We start from the raw sequence: 14,209 nt of genomic DNA, 5'->3' as shown, positions 1-14,209 counted from the left end.
AATTCAAATTAAGGACCAAAATTATTGAGGCCATTTAAATATTGCATTACATTTGAACTATTATGTCAAGCTTATGCTGAGAGTGGGTGTAACTCAGGGTTTGAGCTCCAGCTTCCCAAGTACAAGATCCTGAGATCAATCGCCAGCAGTTCATTTAGAAAAATTATGTAGGTACTTCCTTCCACATGGGTGGTAGATTTAGAACATGGAACTGATGATCTAACTCAAGTTATTCCAGCCCTTAGCCATTTGAGATCTACCATACCTTCTGGAGATGAAAAAGCCATCCCTACAATGTCTGTTCTACATTTCTGACCCTTGGTATATTTCAGCATGATAAATGGTTTTATTTTATAATACTGAACTTCTGTATTCTTTCTTATTGATCACTTGTTAGCAGAAATACCACATCTCTTCATTTTGCCACTCTTCTCTATTCTACTTCTAGTGATTTCTTTCTGAACTCACCTTTGATGCAGTCATCTACTCCTACTGGACACTAGAGGGCTCCATGACTTTAGTCTCTGTTTTCAGGCATATGTCACCCAAAATTTTGTATTGAGTGAATTTTCTGAATCTCAAGTTTCATCAAACCTTCACTCTAATATAGGCATTTTGTAACATGATTTGTATCCATATTTCCAACATCTTCTCTCCCAATGTCTTTCCCCAATCAAAAACAAAAACACCAAAAAAAAAAAAAAAGCATTGCCCCACCATCCAGCAACCTGGCTTCTAGCTGAGAAAAAATGTGGATTCAAAGACTATACTGATACCACAAACCATGGAATTCTGCTATTTTGCCTACAAAGGCATATGCCAAAATTTTTAGCTTTTTAGAGCTACATTACTCCTTTGCTTTTACACATGATATTGTTGTAATGTGTCCTCCCTTGATTTTCACTCAAGATGCTAATATCAGTTTCTCCTTAAGAGAAGCACCCAGTGCCACATTCTCTTGAATGTATCCAACACTCACTCTTCTCACTGTCCTCAAACCCACTACGAATTCATGTCCTTGTTCTTACAAGACAACCCAGTTTATTACTAAAAAATACATTTCATCCATCATGATAGATCATCCTCATCTGTGAGAATACCTGCTATAAACTTGTAATCACCTCCTTCATCCAAGTGTGAGTGCCTGGTGTGGTTTATAATATTTGAAGTTGTTATGCATCACACATCCTTTGGTTCAATTTGTCCTACCTTATTTTTTTTTTTTTTTAAGATTTATATCTCTCCCCTCACTGCTCCCCCTTTGACCCAGCTGTCTGCTCTCTGTGTCCATTCGCTGCGTGTTCTTCTGTGACCACTTCTATCCTTATCAGCAGCACCAGGAATCTGTGTTTCTTTTTGTTGAGTCATCTTGTCGGATCGGCTCTCAGTGTGTGCAATGCCTTTCTTTGGCAGGCTGCGCTTTCTTTCATGCTGGGTGCTCTCCTTATGGGGCACGCTCCTTGTGTGTGGGGCTCCCCTATGCACGGGACACCCCTGTGTGGCACGGCATTCCTTGCACGCATCAGCACTGCACATGGGTCAGCTCCACACTAGTCAAGGAGGCCCAATCACAAGTAACAAGATTGAATTAGTCATCAAAAACCTCCTAACTAAAGAGCCAAGACCAGATGATTTCACAGGTGAATTCTACCAAACATTCCAAAAAGAACTAACACCAATCCTGCTTAAACTCTTCCAAAAAAGAGAAGTAGACGGAACATTTCCTAACTCCTTCTATGATGCCCATATTACCCTAATACCAATTATAGGCCAATCTCTCTAATGAACCTAGTTGTTAAAATCCTCAAGAAAATACTTGCTAATCACATTCAATAACACATCAAAGGAATTATACAACATGACCAAGTGGGTTTAATCCCTGTTATGCAAGGATGGATCCACATAAGAAAATCAATCCATGTAATACACCACATAAATAGATCATGGTAAAAAAATCACAAGATCATCTCTATAGATGCAGGAAAAGCATTTGACAAAATACTCCACCCTTTCCTGATAAAACACTGCAAAGGATAGGATTAGAAGGAAATTTCCTAAGCATGATAAAGGGTATATATGAAAAACCCACAGCTAACATCATATACAATGGTGAAATCCTAAAATCTTTCCCTCTAAGATCAGGTACAAGGCAAGGATGCCCACTTTCAATGCTCCTATGTAACATATTGTGTTAGAAGTACTTGCTTGAGCACTGACACAAGAAACAGATGTAATAAGCATCCAAATTGGGAAGGAAGAAGTCAAAATTTCACTATTCGCAGACGACATGATCCTATACATAGAAAGCCCAGAGAAATCTACAACAAAGCTTCTAGAACTTATAAATGAGATCATTAAAGTTGCAGGTTATAAGATCAATGTGCACATTCAGTAGCATTTCTGTACACCAATAATGAGCAATCTGAGAAGAAAATCAAGAAAAAAATACCATTTACAACAGTAAATGAAACAATCAAATCCTAGAAGTAAATTTAAAGATGTAAAAGTCTTATACACAGAAAATTGCATAACACTGTTTAAAGAAATCAAAGAAGACTTAAATGGAAGAATATTCCCTGTTCATGGACAGGAAGACTAAATATCAAAAATTTGTCCATCCTACACAAACTCATCCACAGATTTAATGCAATCCCAATAAAAATTAACCCACCATTTTTTACCAAATTAGAAAAATTAACCATGATTTTGTTTGGAAGAAAAAGTGGTCCCAAATAGCCAAAGACACATTGGAAAAGAAAAATGAAATTGGAGGACTCAAACTCCTGACTTTAAAAGATACTACAAAACTACAGTGGTCAAAATGGCATGTTTGGCATAAGGATAGACATAATAATGAAATGGAATTGAGAGTTCTGATATAGTTTCTTACATATACAGTCATCTGATATTTGAGAAGGCCACCAAGCCCGCTCAACTGGCAGAAGGTAGCTTCTTCCACAAAAGGTGCTTGGAGAACTGCATATCTATATCCAAAAGAATGAGAGAGAAATACCATTGCACACCTTATACAAAAATCAACTCAAGACCAGTCAAAGATTGAACTATAAGAGCCAAGACCATAAAGACCTTGGAAGATAATGTAGGGAGGCATCTATAGGAACTTGTAATAGAAAATGGTTTCCTGAGCTTCATACCCAAAACACAAGTAGCAAGAGAAAAAATAGATAAATGGAACTTTGTCAGATTTTAAAACTCAAAGAAGTTTGTCAAGAAAGTGAAAAGACAGCCTACCTAATGGAAGAAAATATTTGGTAACCATATATCTGATAGGAGCCTAATATCTAGCATATATTAAAAAAACTTATATCTTGAAGGAAAAAAAAAGAAAACAACCCATTTAAAAAAAGGGCAAGTGATTTGAACAGACACTTCTCCAAAGAAGAAATACAAATGGCTATGAAGCATACAAAAAGGTGCTCAGCATCACCAGTGGTTAGGGAAATGCATGTCTAAACAGCAATGAGATGTCATCTTATTCCAATTAGACTGTCAGCCATTAAAAAAAACAGAGGACTAAAAGTGTTGGAGAGTATATGGAGGAATGGGAACCCTTATATGCTGCAGTCGGGAATGCAGAATGGTCCAACCATTGTGGAGGACAGTTTGGTGGTTCCTCAAAAAACTAACTATAGATCTGTCATATGATCCAGCAGTTCCACTACTGGATATTACCAAGAGAATTGAAAGCAAGACACAAAAGGATATATGCACACCAATGTCCATTGCAGCATTATTCACGATTGACAAAAGTTGGAATGAACCCATATGCCCATCAACAGAAGAATGGATAAACAAAATGTGGTATATACATACAAAGGAATATTACTCAGCTGTACAAAGGAATACAGTACTAACACATGGGATAACATGGATGACTCTTGAGGGCCTTATGTTGAGTGGAACAAGCCAGGCAGTGAAGGAGGAATATTACATGACCTCACTGATAGGAATTAAACAAATTGAACAGATTGAGAGAGCTAGAGTCTGTAAGATAGGTTTAAAGGAAATAGAAAGGGAGAAGAAGATTGTGAGCCAATGCCCACGTAGGTGAAATCTATGATAAGGTGGAAGTGAGTAGTTGTGGAGTCAAGGGATATGGCGGGTGTATTGATACTATTGGGTTGGGTGGTACAAGTTTGACAGGGGTGGAGAGTGGGTTGAACAGTCCATGAAACTGGGGGAGGGCTGGAAAAGGAAGCAAGTGAAACTGGAGATTTGTGGGTATGTGGTTGAAACTACAATGTTGGGAAACCTCTCGGCAATATGACAAGGAAGGGTTACTGGTTTAGGGTGTCGAATGGGGGTGCTTTGGGGACAGGGCTTACTTGGGGCAGTCTTCTAAAGAAGGTGTGAGTGATTGTTTTGTCATAGTGTGTTGTTTCATTAGGTGGAGACCCACATAATGAGTGAGAAGGAGTTGAACTTCCATCTTGGGGAGGGCCAGTATGTTCTGAAAGGGGTGGGTGTCTCTCAAGAGCATGGAAGGTTCCTAATAAGGGATGACAGAACAGTGTGTCAAGCCCTCAGAATTGTTGCAAGTAACTATCAATCTTGTCTTTCAAGGAGGGAAGTCTGGTGGTCACTGAGGGGAGGGGGAACAAAGAATAGAGTAGATGGAGGAGGGAGTATTTAGGGGCAATGGAAGTGTTCTGAATGATCTTGCAGTGATGGACACAGGCCATGTTGAATTTTATAAAAGAGGATTACCATCTCACACCTTATACAAAGATCAACTCAAGATGGATCAAAGACCTAAATATAAGAGCCAAGACCATAAAAACCTTAGAAAGCAGTGTAGGGAAACATCTACAGGACCTTGTAATAGGAAATGGATTTATGAATATCTCACCAAAAGCACGAGCAGCAAAAGAACTAATAGATAAATGGGACTTCCTCAAAATTAAAGCCTTCTGCACCTCAAAGGAGTTTGTCAAGAAAGTAAAAAGGGAGCCCACACAGTGGGAGAAAATATTTGGCAATCATATATCTGATAAGAAACTTATAACTTGCATATATAAAGAACTCCTATATCTTGAAAATAAAAAGATAAACAACCCATTTAAAAAATGGGAAAAAGACTTAAACAGACACTTCTCCGAAGAAGAAATACAAATGGCAAAAAAGCACATGAAAAAATGTTCCAAATCTCTAGCTATCAGGGAAATGCAAATCAAAACTACAATGAGATACCATCTTACACCCATAAGATTGGCAGCTATGAAAAAAACAGAAGAATACAAGTGCTGGAGAGGATGTGAAGGAAGGGGAACACTCATCCACTGCTGGTGGGAATGCAGAAGGATCCAACCATTCTGGAGGACAGTATGGCGGTTTCTCAAAAAACTAGCCATAGATTTGCCATATGACCCAGCAATACCACTGCTGGGTATATACCCAGCAGAACTGAAAACAAGGACACAAACCGATATATGTACACCAATGTTCATAGCAGCATTGTTCACTATTGCCAAAAGTTGGAATCAACCCAAATGCCCATCAACAGATGAGTGGATCAATAAAATGTGGTATATACACACAATGGAATACTACTCGGCTGTAAGAACAAACACACTACAAGCACATGTGATAACATGGATGAATCTTGAGAACCTTATGTTGAGTGAAGCAACCCAGACATTGAAGGACAAATACTACATGACCTCAATGATATGAAATAAACAAGCTGCCCTAGATAGCAAGAGACTGAACGATAGGCTTACAGGAAATCGGAGGGTGGAGGAAGGATATGAGCCGATGTCTGCAGGGGTGGAATTTAAGACGAGATGGTGGTAAGTATGAACACAAAGAAGAGATAAAAGGGGGGCAAGGGGTTGCCTTTGGTTGGGGCTTTGCAGGTTTGAGGGTGGCTGGGGAGGGACGGATGGGTAACATTGCCCAAAAGTGGGGGGAGGGAGGGGTAGTATACGAACACAGGAGAGGGTCAGGTGTTGGTGGAGAGTAAAATGCCAAGAAAATCATATCAAAATATAATAAAGAGGGTTACCTGTTTAGAATGCTCGGAGGGGAGGGTCTGATGCAGGACGGGCTCCTGGGCAATGTCTAAATGTTCATTCTGCCAGAGTGGGTGACACCATGGGGTAGAAACCCAAGTAGTGAGAGTGGGGGTGGACCCACATCCTGGGGAGGACTAATGCCATCAAATAGAGGGAACTGTATCCCTCGAGAGAAAGGGTGGCTCCCAGGGCATTGGGGCAGTTGAGCAAGTTAGGCCCTGAACACTATTCCATCTATCTCTGGAAGTGGCTCCTCAGGAAACGGAGGTTGGCTGTCACTGTGGGCACCAAGGTGGAAGGGAAAATGGACGTTAAATGTGTGGAACCAAGGTAAATGGGGGGTAAGAGAGGAGTTTCTTGAGAGTACACAAGGATGGATATAAAACATGTAACATTACACCATAACATATAGGAGATGACAGACTGATAATGTAAACCATAATGTAAAACATAGGATAACTAAGAATGTAAAGAACTGTATCCTAAAGTATGCACCGTAATGTAAGCACAGATGTCACCTTGTTAGAAAGCTAATGTCTCAGAATCTGTACATCACTTTAAGTAAATATGACATGAATAGGGTGTAAGAGTATCACTGTGGAAGGGAAAAGGTTTTCTGGTGGATGTGTGGGAGTGCTGTATATTATATATATGCATTGCTGTGAAGAGAAGCTGAATAATTAGGGGGGAAAAAAAGAAAAAAAGAAAAAGGATGTAGAATTTTTTCAAGTCAACATTCTTTATCTAAGTTCTTTATCTAACTTTATCCAAGTTCTTTATCTAACCTTTAAACCCATCGCTATATGCATTCCCTAGTAAGGGACCATGACATTATATTGGGCTTCAAATTTCGGGGAGTTCTGGATCACAGAGTGTTTCAACAATGGCAATGGAGGGATACTGGTATGGGATACCAATGACAGGTGATATATGGCTGACAGGGAGCTGTACAGAACATATGTCCAGGGTGCATGGTAATGTTTGGATATACTCATAGTGGCAACAATTAAAAACCACAGCAGGGGGGGTACTGGGTTCCTGGCCAGTGGTGCTCTGTCGTGGTCCCTAGGGGAGCAGCGACAGTCTCCCAGGTACAGCGGCGGGGACCGGGAGGGAGTGAGGGTTCAACAGTGAGCCCCTGATGCTAATGACTATGCTTGTGAGCTGATAAGCCTAAAATAAGAACAAGGCCTAGAGCAACATTGTGCCTGGGAATTTCCTCCTGTCAGCCTTCATGTTACTCAAATGTGGCCAGTCTCGAAGCCAAACTCAGCATGTAAATGCAATGCCTTCCCCCCAGCGTGGGGCATGACACCCGGGGATGAGCCTCCCTGGCACCGAGGGACCACTATCAACTACCAACTGATGATGCAACTGGAAAATGACCTTATACGGAAGGTTCAATGCGGATCAGCAGAATATCCATGTCTACATAAAATACCATGACTTTAAAATGCTGTTTGACCTAAAGTAAGGGGGAAATGGAAAGGAGAAATGAGTTTATATGGCTACAAGTTTCTAAAAAAGAGTCTGGAGGCTGGCAGAAGGATTGCCCTCATGCACAACTGAGCAGAGTCAGAGAGACAGATAAAGCAGATACAACCCCCAGATATTGGTTCCTTTGAGGGCTAAAGAGACCCATGGGAGTTATGGTCATGGCCGATGGGGTTAACTACCAGGTCAGATGGCCCCTCTTTGGAAATGGTGTTTATGTGTGATGAATCTGGACTCAGATGGGATCTTCCTTCATAAGACTTTCATGCTAATGTGCTGGAGGTGCAGTTAATGTTGGGGTTTAAGATATATTTAGGGGATTTGAATCTCTGGACTGACAATGTGATAGCCAGGTCCTGAGCCTCAACAGACTCCAGCACCTACAATCTGATTTATTGGACTTACCACACTCAGCTAAGATGGAGTTGAAGAAGGACAACCACCACACCATGGAGCCTAGAGTGATTACAACTGAAAGTGGGAGGATTGCATCCAGCATCCATGTGGAATCTGAGCCTCCTCTTGACATAGAGGTGCAAGGGACACAACCAATCCAATGTCCACATAGAAGAGGTGGCATTGGATTGGGAAAAGTGGACATGGTGGATGATGGGTATGGGGAAAGGCAGGAAGAGATGAGAGGTGGAGGCGTCTTTGGGACATGGAGCTGCCCTGGATGGTGCTTCAGAGGCAATCACCGGACATTGTAAATCCTCACAGGGCCCACTGGATGGAATGGAGGAGAGTATGGGCCATGATGTGGACCATTGACTATGAGGTATGAGGTGCAGAGGTGCCCAAAGATGTACTTACCAAATCCAATGGAGGTGTCATGATGATGGGAATGAGTGTTGCTGGGGGGGGGGGGGAGAGGTGGGGTGGGGGGGGTGGGGTTGAATGGGACCTCACATATATATTTTTAATGTAATATTATTACAAAGTCAATAAAAAAAATAAAATAAAATAAATTTATAAAAGTGTATGGTCTAGAGTGTAGAAATAATATAAACCATTGTTCATGGTTAGTGGCTATATTTCAGTATTTGTATATCAGTCGTAACAAATGAACCATCCATATTTAAGAAGGTTATTAATATGGGAAATGGGGAAAGGAGAATTTTGGAAATATGGGAGTCCCCAGTGTTCTGTAAGTGACTTTACTGTGACCTAATATTTCTTTGAAGACAAAATGAAAAAACTAAGACATGGAAGAAATGGAAGAAAATGTCTCTGTATATACAGGACAACAGATATTACAGCAATATAAGGCAAAACATAAAGTTTTAAAAAATATTTTTCATTTTTTAATATCCTAATTTTTAAGTTTCAGTTTTTATAAATTATTATTTTATTTCTTATGTTTAAACCTATCATTGTTATTTCATTTTCTTATTACTTGTATTTGGCGATATTCTTGGCATCAATTTTGAAGAAGTTTGGGATCACAGAAGGGTTAAACTGTGGCAGTAGAGAATCATTGCGGTGGGGTGTCAGTAATAGGGGATACATGGGAGGAAGTTCACCTGGGCATACATATAAGTAATGTAATTGTGTTCACATGTTCATGGGCATTGTCACAGTGGGTGGAGAGTCACACAATAACCAAAAGAATATTGAATTCCCATCCTAGGGAGTTCTGTAACATTTTCTACTGGAACAACAACAATCCTCCAAGTACAGGACAATGACTAGTAAAGACAGATGGTCCGTTGATGGGCCCTTGATATTGATGACTATTCTTATGAGCCTTTGCTCTTGAAATTACAACTTTGCCTAGTCTGTAGAGTGCCTAAGAGTTACCTCCTAAGAACCTCCATGTTGCTAAAATGTGGCCTCTCGCTAAGCCAAACTCAGTATAAAATTACTTTCCCCCCACTGTGGGGCATGACTCCCAGCAATAAGCTTCCCTGGCATTGAGGGATTACTACTAAGTACCAAGTAGCATTGCATCTGGAAAAGGACCTTGAATAAAAGGAAATGGGTAAAGAAAAATGATTTCATATAGCTAAGAGGAATCAAATTGAGTTGTGAGGTCATCCCAGAGGTAATAGTTAAGCACGTCTCATCAGGATGTCATAGACTGCCAGAGTAGATACTACCCCAAATAGTGGGACTCCTGAGCACTCTGGAAACACTCGTATACTACAATCATGGTACATAGCTCCAGAGTTTTGTGCCTTGCCAGTGGGCCCTTCTTTGGAGTTTGTGCTCCTGAGTGTTGGACTCAGTTGTGACTCCTCTACACATGCCTCTTCTGTCCCTTTTATTGAACTTGTAGTTTGCACTGGAGTTGGTATATGTCCAAGAGATTGAACTCTTTGATCAGTCAATGTACCAGCTGGGGCCCGGGCCTCCATGGAGTTGCCACACCTACTCTCCAGTTCATTGGACTCACTCAGGACAACTAAGGAGGTGAGAATGGACAACCACCATAGCAAGGAACGGAGAGAGGCTACAACTGCAAGGAAGAGAGTCCTATCCATCAGCTATATGGGAATGAGGCCTCCTCTCAATTAGAGGTGGAGTAGACATCACCAACCCAGAATCCTCAGGATTAGGGAATAAAATATGGCCTAGAGTGGACTTACTGGTATTCTACCATAGACTTATCGGGATTCTAGCAATGGAAGAAATTGTATCATTGATGTGGATACTGGGGCCCCTAGAGGTGGTGAAGGCAGGGAGAGGGAACAAAACATGCAATATGGGGGATTTTCAGGAGTTGGAATTATCGTGAATGACAATGCAATGACAGATACAGGCCTTTATGTATCTTACCATAAGCTAGAAGTGTATAGTAAAAGTTGTGAACTTACAAAGTAAACATGCATAACATCATGCAGGGTTTCCATACATCAACCCTCCACCAACATCTTGCATTGTTGTGAGACATTTGTTACAAATTATGGAAGAATGTTGTCAAAATCTTACTACTAATTATCATCTTTATCTTTCATTTGGTGTACTTTCCCCCCAACCCACCCTATTATCATTTTAAAAATATATTTCTTATGACAGAAGTTGTAAATTGATAAAACAATCAGGTACAAGTGCAGAATTCACAAACAACATCCCTCTATCAACACACCAAACTGTGGTGGAACAGTAGTTACAGATAAGATAATATCACCTGATTGTTACCACATCCAGAGTGTACATTTGGCACACATCTTCCATACTGCCCCATTATCAACACAGTACTTCTTTGGCATAGATGCAAGAATATTATATTGTTACTGCTAACTATACCACTCCAGTGGTATTTTTCCCATGCTTCTGCACATTCCCACCACCCTGCATTAGTGATGTACATTTGCTCTAGTTCACAAAGGACACTTGCATCTGTACTACCAACCAAAATTCTCATCCACCTCTTGGTTTACTGTGCTATTCAGTTCCTAGATTATTTCCCAGCATTCGGTCAATTGACATTTACATTTTCAGCCACATCCCCATTTATAAACTAGCTGTTACTATTTGTTATCATCCAGTCTATACATTTCTGCACTTTTAGAGTAAAGCTAAATAAAACTTCTACATACATTAAAAATCAGTAGTCCATCTCTATCCTCCTCTTATCTCCTTTAAGAATCCACCACCTACCACCAGGTCTTTAAGATATTTTCCTACAATTTCTTCTAGAATCTTCATGGTTCTTCCTTTTAGTTTAAGTTTTTGAAACATTTTGATAAATGAGTGATAGTATTTTTGGTTCTTCAAGTTGCATTTGGCAGGTCTCCAGAACAATATTAAACCTTTCAAATAAAGAAGACATTGCTTTTAAGGAAAAGTATGCTCTACAGTTATAATTCACATTTAAATCTAAGGTTTAAATATGAGTCTAGAGTCTAATACTGTTGTTGATGTCAAGAGTGGTTCAATTATTTGCATATGGAAAGGCCAGGGCCCAATAATAATTTTGGAAAGGAAGAAAGAATTTATTTGCAACCAGCTGGGCTCAGGGAGCTTCTCATCCAAAACCTAAGCCCCAAAAAGATTTTTGAGTTCTTTTTATACAGAGGAAGAGTTAAATGGTCCTTTGTTTTAGTGCTCAATAAGTTTGTATTAACACATATCCCCCACATTCTAGGTAAACTTTTAGCATGAACTTCATACATTCCATATAAGCTTTTAACACATTTGGTTGGCATTTTTCCTAAATATTTAAAGTTTATAGAATTTACATTACTTGTTTTTCAGTGACTGGAGTTGTTGCCATGGTTACCAAGGGCAAGGCTGCAGCTCTCACTGACTGACACACACAGCTGAGGTTATCTACGAAGAGATGAACATGCCCCATGCATAACTTATATCAATACATGTTCATTCATTATATTTTTAAATGAAAAACAAACTAAAATAAGTTGATACTATTACACAATGAACATTATAGTATTTACAAAACCCTAAAAGATAACATATTAATCAGAATTTATATTCCCAACAAATCAAAAACATTTTTTAAAAATCAATTTTATTTTTAAAGAAGATTTAGATTACATAAATGTTACAGAAAAATACAAGGGGTTCCCATATGTTCCACTCCCTCCCATTCCTACACCTTTCCAGATGAACACCATCCTTCATTAGTATGGTGCATTTGTTACATATGAGGAACACATATTGCTGTTAACCATGGATTACAGTTTATATTACAGTTTACGCTCTGTCCTGTACAATTTTGTAGGTTATGACAAAATATACAATGGCCTGTATCCGTCATTGCAATGTCATGTAGGACAACTCCAATGTCCCGAAAACGCCCCCATATTTCACCTATTCTTCCCTCTCACATCCATCAGAATCTGGTGGCCACTGCCTAATTTTTATTAGTTTTCTTTCAGTCCTTATCAATCTGGTGACATAATTATTAGCTTTCTTTCAGTCCTCATTCACCTTGTGACATAATTTTACAGGATTGTAACCATATTGTAGGTGCAATTTTATATTTGACTTTTTAGATTTTTTCATGTTATAACAATTGTTCATGTGTTTTCATATTATTACTTTAAAATTCTATAATATTATTTTAAAGGCTATATCTCTTTAGATGTTTAGCTTTTTACATTATAAGTAGAATTTCAATGGATATTTTTTGACATTTACTTTTTCACTCTCTTGGTCCTTATCAGTTAAAATTATCTTTCAATATATAAATGCTTAATAAGTAACCCAATCCCATCTCTTCCTAAATAACTGGAACAATCAGTCTATCAGAAGTCAAATAAACTGGTCTCCTAGCCTACCCCACTTTCACACCAGCTATTTTCATCAAAGTCAAATAAAAAAAAAAAAGTATTCTACTTGATAAAAATAATAAAATGTAGATATATGCCCAAATTCCTCTAGTAACCAAGAATTCAATTTTTTAAAAAAAATGAAGTAATGTTTTTTTCCTTAGATTGCAACCATGTTTTCTATAAAAAATATATATTGATGGGCAATACTCTATGTTAAGCAAGGTAAAGGTAGTGAAAACATAAGAAACCTCAGCAAAGAAAAGGAAAATATTAAACTGAAATAAATTTTAGTACTGAAATAATTCACTATCTGTAATAAAAATGGTTTTAAGAGAATAATGGAGATAGGGAAGAGTCAGTGAACTTAAAAATAAACAGACCTCTTATGTTTTTAAATGTAACATTTATGTGATCGATGTATCTTTAAAAAAAGACAATAATAAAATATTTTTTAAAATACTAAAAAAAACAATAGAAATTTCTTAAATCTGAGAGAAAAAAACATATTTGAAAAACAGCACCTCAGGTACTTGAGACAATTTCTAACGATCGAAGATTTGGGAAGTTTCCTAGAAGAGGAAAGAGAGAATGGGACAGAAACATTACTTAATAGCCAGAAAATGAGTCGATTTGGGGACAGACATAAATTTACAGATTAAAGTTTAGCAAAACCCAAACTGGATGAATTTGGAAACAACAAAGCCTAGCAGTGCATAAACGTCAAATTGGTGCCAACCAAAGATAAAGACAAAATCTTGAAGGTAGCCAGGAAAAACCCAGACCTATTATAAACTGGGGAAATTTAATTTATTAGAAACCATGGAGACTAGAAGACGGTTTCACGTTATCTTTAAATTTCAACAAGAAAAAAACCCAGCTGACCAACCATCAAAAAACGTCCAACCCAGACTTTTATATTTAGCAAAGTATAAAGTGTGTAGGTGTAATTAAAACAAAGATTTAGAGGCGAAAAACAAAAAGAAATTGGTGGTCCTCGCAGAGATCAGCGCCCCCAGAGGCCGACGCAGGAGGTGGTTGTGCCCAGGCTCCCCTCCTGGCCCCGGGGAGACCAAAGTGGGGAGGGACCCTGCAGAGAACAGCAGCCCCGCGACCACCGGATCACAGAGGCTCAGAGGCGCCAGAGGCGGAGGAAAAGACGTTGAACTGCTGACAGCCGCACCCCGACCCAGCTTCCCGCGGGCGGAAGGAGCTGGGGGGGGGGGGGAGGGCCGGGGGGCAGGAGCCCCGGAGCCGCCCCCAGCGCACGCGGCGCCGCGACCTTAACCTTAACGGCGTCTAACGACGCGGCAACCGCCTCGGCGCCCAGGCCGCGGTGGGGAGGGGGGCGGTCTCGTTGCGCAACGACCCCCGGCTGGGGCTATTGCCCAGAGCCCGCTGGCGGCAGAGCTGGCAGAGAAGAAGGTCAAAGGAGCCCAGGCC

General features: G+C 39.7%; 1 long non-coding RNA gene across 1 annotated transcript; it reads right to left on the bottom strand.

Moving 5' to 3' along the window:
- Positions 1 to 10,966: 10,966 nt before the first annotated feature.
- Positions 10,967 to 11,802, bottom strand: LOC131275916 (uncharacterized). The gene is made up of 2 exons (XR_009183389.1): positions 11,719 to 11,802; positions 10,967 to 11,284 (listed from the first exon to the last, which is right to left on the bottom strand). It is a non-coding gene; the product is annotated as an uncharacterized lncRNA (long non-coding RNA).
- Between the last annotated feature and the right edge of the window lie 2,407 nt (positions 11,803 to 14,209).

Source organism: Dasypus novemcinctus, chromosome 25, assembly GCF_030445035.2.
Source record: "Dasypus novemcinctus isolate mDasNov1 chromosome 25, mDasNov1.1.hap2, whole genome shotgun sequence".
Lineage (NCBI taxonomy): Eukaryota > Metazoa > Chordata > Mammalia > Cingulata > Dasypodidae > Dasypus > Dasypus novemcinctus.
This window is presented reverse-complemented; position numbering and strand designations above follow the sequence as displayed.